Here is a 12,402-nt window from a genome sequence, read left to right on the forward strand (position 1 = left end):
AAACAAGCGTTAGAGAGATCCAAGCAGGAGTTTTGATGTCACCAAAACTAAAACAACAACAAAAATATATAATTTCTTGGGGGAAAATTAAATGTGTAACCCCATTTGCTCTGCTCTCTACTCTCACTGGCAAGTGGTGAGGGTTAGAGTGTCTACCAGCCATCTCACGGGCTGAGCGTCTAACCACCTCAGGACAGGCGGCTGGGTAGGAACTAGTGCTAGCAGAAGTATCAGGTGCTGTAGGTGATGCAGAGTGCTGGTATCACCTCAGCTGGGGGTCCTTCAATCCGGGCACGTACCTGACAACCACCCACCACGCACACTCCTCATCAGGGTTGGTCGATGGTGGGCCAGGTCCAATCACAGGGGTAGGAGGAGCATAAGGGACAGAAGCAGGTTTGAGCTGGGAATGGTGAACATGGCGCACCTCTAATAGCCTTTCTCATGGGGCAACAGCATACACTGCACCTCCATGGTCAGGGGGCTTCCCCACCTGGAAGATTTTGGGGGGCCCAGGCATCCTTGATTTTATTTCACTCTCTATAGGAATGGTCCCAAAGTCCTGAGCCTGTTTGTCTGTCTGCCCTGTCCTTCCGCTGGGTTGCAGCTTACCTTGTCCATTCCTGGGCATTCTCCACTGCCACCTGCAGGCGCAGCCGATGTTCGATGTTCGCTGAACATGACCTGTTGGAGGTACTCAGGGCATCTGTGCTTCTGCTCAGCTGACAAGGTGTGAAGGGGGTCGAAGAGAGTCCGGTTGAAATGCTCACACTGGCTGTTTCTTTGAGGGTGATGGGGGTGGTCCTGGACTTCTTACTGCCGTACAGATCACACAATTGTTGAATTATTGCGCTATCGAAGCTACAGCCCTGATCAGAATGCAGTCTAGCTGGGAAACCACACCTGTAAAACTACTCTTTGGTTAGCACCTCTGCCACTGTAGAGGCCTGCTGATCTCTGGTGGAGAAGACCTGGGTAAACTTGGAAAAAACATCAGTCAACATTAACACTTGTCCCATCCCATCCCTAGCAGGCTCTAGAAGTGAAAAGCCAATGGCCAATATTTCATTGGGTCAGGAAGCTAAGAAATGGCCCATAGGAGCTCCAACCTGTGGCTATGTGTTTTTAGCATCTCTCACATGTTTGACACCAGTCTTTTATCATTTTTCCCATACCATACCTGGTCAAACCTTGCTACCCTGTTCTTTAGAAAGGACCACCCCCAGACCATCATGGCTGGAATCCACTTCTAGAATGAAAGGCAGCTTAAAGTTAGCGTAGGCCAGAACAGGTGACAACATCAACCTTTCCTTGAGTTCTCTAAAACTACTCTCACACTGGGGGGTCCAGGCATCCCTCAGCGAAATCCCCTGGCCTCTACATTTTTTTCCCCTGCCAGATCAGCAATCACTTTGTGGAGGGGAGCAGCCAGCTTTGCAAACCCCTGGACAAAACGTTGATAATAGCTGGCAAAACCAAGGAAAGATCTGAGTTCTGACACAGTACCTGGAGTGGTCCAGTCAGCCATAGAAGTGCTCTTGTTGGGTCTGTGCACCTGCAGCAGTAACTATATTCCCCAAGTATTATATCTGCTGCTGGAGGAAGTTACATTTCTCCAGCTTGGCCATTGACTCATCTCTGGAGATGGCTCAAAACTAGGTCCAAGCGACTCAGGTGCTCATCCGCTGTGGAGGATAATACAACAACATCATCAACTTAGAGCAACAGGGAGTGGCAGTATTGGTCACCAAACATTCACTCCATCAGTCGTTGGAATGTACTGGGAGCACTACATAAGCCAGATGGCATCCTTTAAAACTCAAATAGGCCAGAAGGGGTACAAAAGCGGTTTTCATCTTGTCCTCCTCTGTGACTGGGACCTGATGATAACCACTGGCCAAATCAATGGTGGAGAACTACTGGGCTCCTGACAGGGCGTCCAAAGACTCCTCAATCCTTGGGAGTGGTAAGGCATCCTTTTTTTGTTATGCCATGTAACAGTCTGTAATCCACACAAAGTCTCAAGCTTCCATTGTTTTTTCTCACCAGGACAATGGTGTAACAGTGACCATGGCTGGAGATAGGAGCACACATTCAGGGAGGGAGTGACCATCATCGAGGGGCTCAATCAATGCAGTACTCACTAAACTGAGAAGGGCATGTAGCGGTAATCCAATTAACTGTACTCCTAGGTATGGCCAATCTGTTTTGGGTTGACTTGCATGAGACTGGGCCTGGTGGCATTGCTGTAATACCTGACGCCACAAAGCAGAGGCCTGCTGCACGATGGGGAAGTCAAAGAGGTCCATAACATGTTGACCAAACAACTGGTGGTAGCACTCTCTTATAACATTCATGCCTAAGACACCAGTAACACCATTGGAGAGTGTTTGATCTGGAGGGTCTTTAATAACCAAAATACCTTGTTGTGGTATGACTTTGCCAAAAACCATCACATCCATCTTTACATAGCCAACATTTGTAGCCTGTTGGCAGTATGCAACTGAGGCTGGCGGCAAGACCTAGAAGCACAATGGAACCTAACCATGAGGAAATGAGCACAGACGCTTTTAAGATACATGAGACCTTGTTTCCTTTAAAGACTCAGATGAAAGGACACCTGTTTCTGATGAAGGCAACAGCTGAAGTCCCTAATTTTATATGAAAAATGCTAATTTATAAATGTCCTCTGTAGTGGAAGTCACGACTTTGCACTTATGTTTTTTGGGATATTTTTCAGTAGACAGACTATGATACAACAGAGACAATTATTTACAGAATCACTGAAGAGATTCTCAAGTGATCTATCCCACTGTGATGTTAATTGTGCCAAAATATTGTTTGTACTTTGTCTTTCTCCTCAAGTTTATGCCTGTGTTAGAAAGTATGCAGAATTACACCAGATAATGCTGCCCTGAGCCATAGAGACTGCAGTATTTCTAACAGTACATCAAGAATAATTATATCCTGTTGTCCAATTACGTGGACATGCTTTAAAATTTGAATGAAGCAAAGATTTAATATTTTTTCTTTGCAATGTGTTTTTTTAACCACCCCAACACTTAATTTATGTCAAAAAATTTAAATGAAATATATTTTTCCTGGGACTCAGGAGGAAGGGAGACATTTCCACTCCAACGTTTGGCTCAAAGAAAAATACATTTATATAAAGACATTTCAAGAAAAAAAGTCGCAAAGTGATTCAGAAAGGAGCGGAAAAAATTAATAAACCAGAACAGAAAATACACATAATAATGCCACATTTAAGACTTATATACAAGTCGATTGATTTGGCCACTTTCCAACTGAAGATAACTGTTACAAAAATTCCAATTTGGGCTATAGCTGCACTGCCAACTCATAGCCTAGCTCTAGGCTACGTTTTGCTTGTTTGTTTCATTCATTACAAACAACCTTTGTTGCTTGTAGTTGTCATCACTAACTTATGAGCTAGTATGACCCATGCTGTTACCAGTTAACACTGTAATTAAATCATTTGCGCCTTCCTTTAATGTTTTGGGAAATGTGAAGTAGCCAGTAACTTAATAGTCTGCGGTTAAACAAACTAACAGATATTTCTTGCCAGTCACATCTTAACATACCGTTAGCTAATTGCTAACCGTTTTAACGGACGCCACCTCATAAAACGTTCCGTGCAGATACTGTTCAATAACTTCTGTTAATATGCAACGTGTCCGGTAATATCTGTTACTGAATTTTTTGAACAAAAATGGTAAATAATAAGTAAATACACTCACCGAAGGGCCGTCGTTTCTGCCCGCTGTTGCCATAGCTGAGTGAGCTTCACCCCTCTTTGTTTCCGGGTCACAGGTCACAGGTCACAGGTGGAGCGTAACTTGATTGGCTGGTTGTTGAACGATTTGATTCAGGGATCGATTGCTTCTGTTTTGTTACCCGGATGTTGACTCTGAATTTTTGACACTGAATTTTCGACACTGAATTTTTGGAGACACTGAATTTTCGACACTGAATTTTTTTGAGACATTGAATTTTTTTACACTGAATTTTTTGAGACATCGAAATTTTTTTCACTGAATTTTTTGAGACATTGAATATTTTTACACTGAATTGTTTTAGACATTGGAAAAAATTCAGAGGCAAATAAAATTCAATGTTTGAAATTCGATGACTTTTAAAATTCATAGTCTGATTTCGATGCAAAAAAAAATTCAGAGCTAGAAATTCAATGCAAAAAAATTCAGTGCTAAAAATTCAAATTCATACTCCGATGGCACAGATTTGCTTCCATACCATCCTCCCTTACAGATCCGGAAATGATTATATCACTTGACGCCGAGAAGGCCTTTGATAGGGTGGAATGGCCCTACCTTTTCTCTGCACCTGCTTTATCTCCTGGATTAAATTATTGTACTCCTCCCCCTCGGCCTCAATATGCACGAATACACAGCGCTCCGATCCTTTCCCCCTCTTCCGCGGCACACGCCAAGGATGCCCCCTTTCTCCATTGTTATTTGCGCTCGCCATCGAGCCGCTATCCATAGCATTGAGATCAGAAGTAGGGTTCAAAGGAATAAAGAGACATGGAGAGGAACATCGGGTCTCATTATATGCTGATGACCTACTTCTCTATATAAGCGACCCCCTGTCAAGCCTACCACCTATTCTCTCAATTTTGGACTCCTTCAGCATATTCTCTGGGTACAAACATGAACATTTCCAAAAGTGAATGTCTCCCAATAAATCATCTGGCTACAGAAATCCCAGCTCATCTTATACCATTTAAAATTGCGGTAGCGGGCATAAAATACCTAGGAATAATGATCACACGAACTATGCGCACACTCAAAGAACAGAACTTTACAGTGCTGACAACAGCTGTTAAACAAGATCTTCAAAAATGGAACCGTTTACCACTGTCCCTAGCGGGCAGAGTGAATACAGTAAAAATGAATATCTTGCCAAGGTATCTTTACCTCTTTCAATGCCTACCTATCTACCTACCCCGATCATTTTTTAATCTTATTAACAGTACCATTTCCACATTCATCTGGGCAGGTAAACGCGCTAGAGCAAATAAATCCTTGCTCCAGAGGAGCAGATCAGTGGGAGGCCTGGGACTGCCCAACCTCCTCGGGTACTATTGGGCGGCTAATGCACAAAAGATCCTACTCTGGTTCACCTCACCTCATCAGAGTTGGTGCCAGTTAGAGTCAAATTCATGTTCCACATCTCTCCAGGCATTAGCATGTAGCACCCTCCCCCTTTCTATTGCAAATTTCACATCTAACCCCATTGTAATTAGTACATTAAGAATTTGGAATCAAATCAGAAAACGGTTTGGCTGGCTCTCTCTTCCTCAAACTACACCTCTTTGTAATAATCACTTATTTGTGCCGGCTAAGAATGACTCACGCTTCGCAGCTCTGGAAGATAAAGGACTGAGAATTCTAGGAGACTTGTACATAGATGGACTGTTTGTTAGTTTTAACTAATTACGCTCATCTTTTGGACTTGGTAATACAGATTTTTTTTGCTTCTTTCAACTTTGCGATTTTGCACGCACCCACTCACCTCAGTTCCCCCAAGCTCCACCCCTTAGTGGTGTAGACTTAGTACTCCAAGCTAAATCCTTGCCTAAAGGCCACATCTCATTTCTTTATAACCTTTTATCACCAACTAATGATTTAGCTGTAAATAAGTGCAGGGCCGACTGGGAATCCGAACTCCAGATGAGCTTCTCCGATGCTCTATGGAAAAAAGCACTGGAAGCCATTAACTCCTCCCCTAGCTGTGCCAGACTCTCTGTTACCCAATTCAAAGTACTCTTTAGATTACATTACAGCAGAGACAAACTCTTTAAATTTTATCCTGATAAGACTACTGAAGCCTGCGATAGATGTTTTCAAACACCCTGTAATCTAACACACATGTTCTGGTCATGCTCTTAACTGACTAACTACTGGCAATCTTTTTTCAAATCTATTTCTGACATCTTAGGTATATCGGTTAATCCTTCTCCACAGATAGCTATTTTTGGAGTTCCTCCTGATGAACTTGTAACCACGTCCTTGCAGGACAATGTAATAGCTTTTGCATCTTTGATTGCACAAAGAAAAATTCTTTATTTATGGAAATCTTCCCAGCCTCCTGCTTTTAAATCCTGGCTACATGATTTGCTATTCCTACTTAAACTTGAGAAAATTAAATTCAGCCTTAGAGGCCGCCCTGAGAAATTTCATTCACACTGGAAACCACTACTTAATTATCTCGATAGGCTTCCTGCTACTGAAATGTCACCCTGATACACCTTGCCTCGCTCATTGACCCCCTCCCATCAGACATGACTTCCTACACTTAGATTAGTCCAGTAATAATGGACTGATATGGTGATGCGGGCAGCAAACAACTGTGTGATGTTATAATTTTTGTTTATTTATTTCATTTATTTATTTATTTAAATTTTATTTATTTATTATTTATTTACTTTTTTTTTTAAAATTTTTTAAATTTTTTTATTTTTTTATTTTTGCATGTATATATATGTATGTGTACGTATGTAGGTATGCATATATGTGTGTGTGGGTACGTGTATATGTATGTAAGTATATATCATTATTATTATTATTTTTATTACTATTATTATTTTAACAATGTAAGGTTCTCTAGGGTGGGTGGGAGGGTTCTGGGTTGCATAAAAAGGAAAATGTGACTTTCTCAGGATGTGTTGTTCATTGTGACTGTGGTTTAATAAAAAAGATTTAAAAAAAAAAAAAAAAAAAGAATCTCTCTCCTCTCTCACTCACTCACTCTCATTTCAGATGACCTCAAAAAGGTGCCACCAAAGGACCCGAAGACAAGGTATTGGTTTTTTGGGCACATGGCGGCCTACCTGTCCTGTATTTACAGCCACAGGACGGGTGTCCTGACGACAATGAGAGTGAAGGAGGTGAAAGAGGCGATTGTGGATGACACGGCAGGATACCTGATCAATGTAAGTTTAAGTGTAACGTGAAACATCATCGTAATGTGAATGTCGAAATATGTGAAATATGGTTTTTATGATAATGAAGGTTCACTCCACTGATTTTTCTGTCTACTCTGTCTTCTCTGTCTGTTGCAGGTCATGGACCACAAGACTGTAAGGAAACAAGGCCTGGCTCAGCTATACCTGGAACCGGAGGAATATGGCTGATTCCAGCAATGGCTCAAGCTGAGGAAAAGAGCTGCTCCGCTCAGAAGAAGTTCCGCAGCTAGTTCTTCAACAGCCTTGGCCAGGGGGAGGCCAAGGACATGGTCCGGTATTGCCACAGGGCCTGGAAAGAGATGAGTACCTACGTGTGAATCAGAAACACCTGACACTTGTGTCTCCTGCAACCTCGTGCCATTTTGAAGGACACTGCCAAGACAAAGACCTTTTAGTTTTCATGGTTCATGGGGTTTTTTGTGTGTGTATAGGATTTCCATTGTCATTTGCTCTTTGTTCTTTGAAATTGTGTGTTCTCGTAGCATGTAAATTTTTTTTGAGAAAATAAATATGTAAATATATATGTAACCTCCACATGGGCACTGCCGTAACGTGGCATGGGGGCTTAACGCCTGTGTGATCTTTTGCTTGATATTGCCCAGAGGCAAGACGGTCACACAGGCTAACTAAAGTGCCCCAAAACCGCAACCTACCTTTTTTTAGATTGCCAGAGGGACCTTGACGCAGTTACTATGAAGGGTAAGTGTTGATTATTTGATTTTAATTATGATGAAGTGCTTTAATTTCATTTTCAGTTTTAAAATGAAGAGGTAAATTTGAGCTATTTTTAAAATGAAGAAAATTGCCCAAAATCACACCTTCACTTTGGATAAATCAGCAAAAGAAACGTTTGTGGAAATTCGGGCCACATTTTACAAACAGAAAAGTATTCCAAAATGAAGGGGCAAATTTTGGCTACTTTTAAGAGCCAAAAAGGATGTGTAAATTATGGCTACTGTTTTTGATCCAAAAGGTTTCCCAAGGTGAAGGTGTAAATATGGGCTACCTTCTTGACTTTCAAAGAAGCCAAAAATGGAGAAAAAATTGGCTCCACTCTCTGTTTTAGAAAGTAGTAATGATGTACAGGTATATTAAAAAGTTGGAATCAGTCTGCTTTCGCCGGCAGTGTGGGGTTTCTGGAGGAAAAATGGGAGGCATGCGGAGCATGCTGAGTTTTTCCATGTCCTCAAAATCCAGGGAAGAAGCCCCCTGTATTGGGCATTTCCCGCCAAACAGGTGGTCCTTATACGAGACTGAAACCTCCACCAGCAGCTCTGGGAAAACTGCGAGTAGCTGTTTTTTTCTTCCCCTCATAATGTGACCTGCGGGTCTCTGTTACAACCGCAGGCCAGGGGATATTCAGCCTGGATGCAGCACATTTGCACACAGCCTGCATATACATGCTGGGAGCGGGCGAAGCTGGCAGGCAGTCACAGCATCGGGCTTTACAGCTTGAGCTGAAGGGATACAACAACTTGTCCTCCTCCTCGTCTTCCTCTGATATGAGGAGCTCTTAGGGGTCCTTGTCATCATCCTCATAATCCAGCTCCAACACGTCTTCCATCAGTGGAGCCACTGTGGTCAGGTCCAACTGAGAACCCCAGCTGGAGCCTGCACACGGCCCGGCATCCACATTAGTCCCCTCCTTGTCCCCGTGGCAACAATGACCTGCCCCTCCCTGAAGCTTCTTAACATTGGTGAATAATTAGTGAACAATTTCACAAGGTTTAGCCATCTGCATGTTTTAATTATATTTATTCCAACAAAACATTTGTAATATTTTTAACTTTAACTTATTGTTGTTTTTAAAATGCAAATTATCAAATGAATTTGAATGAACTCAAATGAACTTATGAATTAAATCAACTCTGATGACAGCTACACCATGATCAAGGTGAGCTGGAGGTACAGAATCAATGCAGCCACAGCACAAGCATGACCAAAGGTAGGGTCACAGCACCAGCACAGCTATCACTACGATCAGGCATAGCCAAGATTGCCGCCAGGATCTTGAAAAACTAGGAAACAAGGGAGCACGAATGCTCTGCAGAGGCAACTGAGTTAGTGTAATGCAGTAAATAGACATCAGCGTTTGCAGATGGATGGAGCAAGAGAAGGTAAAAGGAGCTCAGTGTATCATAGAAAGTCCCATGGCAGATTAAGCCTATGTCAGCCTAACTAGGGGCTGGTCCAGGCAACCTGATTGTCAGATTGTTTCTCCAGACTCCATGGTATTAATGTTTTGGCAGCTCTGTAGCTATATACCAGAGTATTTTTCCCTGTGTTTTTAAGCTTGTTTTGACTATTGTCTCCTGTGCCACAGATCTCCAGCTTCTGCCTCCACGCCATCTCACCATCTCAATTTGAAACTCCTCAAGCCATCTTCAGCATGATAATCTTCACAGATGAACACCACTATTGTGTGTTTTGAAGCATAAATTAAAGCACCAGAAGCAAAAAGCTATTCTTGGGCTATACACGAACTACATTGTGGTCGCACATGTTAAACGTCACCACTACAAACAGTGTTATATATATAACATGTTAAAATGGAAAATAAAAAAACAGATAAATCTACAAGTTCGAGTGTGAGTCTGTAAAGCTATAAAGTCGGACAAATGGGTTTAATGAGTTTCTGTGTTCACTGTGATGACGTCTAACGTTCCCAACAAACACTGTAGTCCCATTTAGCCCTTTATTAGCCTCCTTTTTTAAGACGAGTAAAACCTTAAAAGGTCAAAAATTGGGTTCAAGCAGACGCATTTTATGTTATAGAAAAAATCAATACCTTTAGCCTGTGTTAACCACAGATCTTATTTTAGGCATTTTACCAAAACTCAGTCAAAAAACCCACAGACTTTTAGAAGAGGGAACCGGGAGTGCTAAGACTTTTGTGTTTTAGGACTCATTACTTCACTCTGTATCCATCTTGGGGGAGTTCCTGTCAAAACATCTGTCTGACCAATCATGAGCAGCTCCATTATATGCGAGCACATGAATTGGCTGTCAATTATGGTGGAAAAGCCCCTTTTTTAATCCTGTAAAGCACTTTGGTCAACGTGGTTGTTTTAAACGTACTATATAAATAAAGTTGACTTGACTTGCCTTGACTTTTGTATAATCTAATAACTCATTAAAACTGAACTTCTCATAAAAACAAACACTTGGCCACGCACATTGATGAGAACTAGCTTCAGTGACAGAAACCGTCTTTGGAAAAAATGTATTTGTTGTGTACTTTGAGTTTTTAGTTTGGCCTATGACCCATTCACTTGCATGCAGGGTTTTTTTTGACCTATACTGCAGTCAGACACCAGGGGCCAACTGAGACTGAAAAGTTAGATATTGAGGGAACTGTCATGTTGTCACTCTTTTATATATAGTCTTCGGTTGTAAGCCATTGGGTATAGAGGCTGTGAAATGTTGGGGGTGGGTGGTTGGATTAACTACCCTGTACCCTGCACACATTTTGTATATTTGCATTCATTTATTGATGTTTTTGTGTGAAATTATGTGAGTTATATCTGATATTTCTGATACAGCTGGTGCTCTGTTGGAGTTGACCTGATTACGAGCACACTCACTAAACTGAGTGCACCCAAGGCACTTATCTAGTGCTCCTCTGATTGGCTGGCAGCTAACATCAGTCTTGGTATACCTGTGAGCTGCCTCTTGTTTTTACAGCCCTGATGAAGACAAGATAAGTTGAAAGACGTAGGCATCCCGCTTTTTAACTTTGTAAACTGTCTGCCTTTTTTTCTATTAGCTTGACATAAGAAATAACAAGTCAGACCTCTCTCCTTTTTTCACTACAAAGAGACACCAAACCATTAAGATTGCATAAAAATAAAATACACAATAAAAAAGAGGCAAAACCACCAAACGGTCTGTGTGTTTTGTTACGGTGGTGGGGCCTTTTGAATATCTGGACCCAGGGGCCATAATCTGCCTGTGTGCTCTGCTGCTACTATTGATATTATTAACAAGACCTTCTTGATTCATGTGTATCTGGCTGTGTCCTCCTAGCATCTGGACTGTTAGCTATAGCAGACTTCATATTCACTGAATAATATGTAGGACTATTTTATTTTTTCGAATTTTCAAAGTGCACTATTTATTACACTTGATGTATAAGAGGTCAGTTTAATTGTTGGTCTTCATTTAGACTGTAGGTCTTAGGATGTGCCTATCAATTAAAGATTGCTAGAAGAACGCAATGAAAAGCAATGTTTTTGCAAGGTGTTAATACCTGTTCATAACTGTGAAGAATTCTTCAGCACAGTCACCAGTTTATTCTTTTTTTTTCAGCAAGCAGCTCCTCAGTTTCCATCTGCAACACATTATAAAAAATCTGCATTTTGTGAGGTGGATGGGTCCTATAAACAACAAACTTTTATGCAGGAGTCCCGAATTCACTTACTGTGTGCATGTGTGGTTTTTTTTCAACATTTTACCATGCGCCTCTTTTACCTAAACCTAACTATCTGTGACTTTGTTGCTTAATCCTAACCATCATAACAGTCCGCCCTGTTGTGCAAACATAAGGACCATGCTGCTTTCTGCATGTTTTGACATCCCACCATGTTCATTTGTTGACATCACAGTAACAGCATCCCAGAGCGTAAACAGCTGACCTAAGGTCATAGGTTGACACGGAAGGTCCTGACCAACATGTGACAAGTTCGGAGTGAGAATGTGTTGCACATTCAGACAGGAAGCGAATACTGGACTCCCACAGTAAATCTGGGGTTCGTTGGACACATCTACTGCCCTTACTACTCGCCCTATAAGTACCTTAGCACTTCTTATATCATGTCGTTACCGGCAGCATTCTCACCTGACGCCATCCCGCAGCATTTCATATGCATGCAAAAGGTGCTTTTGGTGTCACAGGCTTAGACTAAAAGCAATGTTAAAGTGGAGCTATTTACAAGTTGGAAATGAGATTGGGCTGAGTGATCGTGTGTGGAGGAGTGAGGAGTGGATCTGACTCACAGACTGCAGTGACACATTGCAACAGCTGTCACTCAAGGGGCCCCACCCTTAAATAACTTTGGCCCTTGATAAAATGTTACTGGATGAGTTGTATAAGGACAGTACTCGAAGTAGTGCTGTAAACATGGGAGTCTTTGGGGATTGACTCTATTTTAGAGCCAGCCTCAAGTGGCCATTGAGGGAAAGGTAGTTTTTGGCACTCGCGTATTGGCTTAAGTCTTTGAGGTTGCCGATTGTGTTAGACTGTTAGACACCTCACATTGACCACAGAACTGAACACAATAAATTAATCTGCATCGCATTCTCATCAAATTGTCACTTCCAAATAAAAGGCAACGCCCTGTGATTTTACACAAACAATACATTCACATGTGACGCAAAGCTGACTGTGCTCAATCAGC

This window comes from Plectropomus leopardus, chromosome 5, assembly GCF_026936395.1.
Source record: "Plectropomus leopardus strain MGB_pleo_1.0 chromosome 5, ASM2693639v1, whole genome shotgun sequence".
In the NCBI taxonomy this organism is placed as follows: Eukaryota; Metazoa; Chordata; class Actinopteri; order Perciformes; family Serranidae; genus Plectropomus; species Plectropomus leopardus.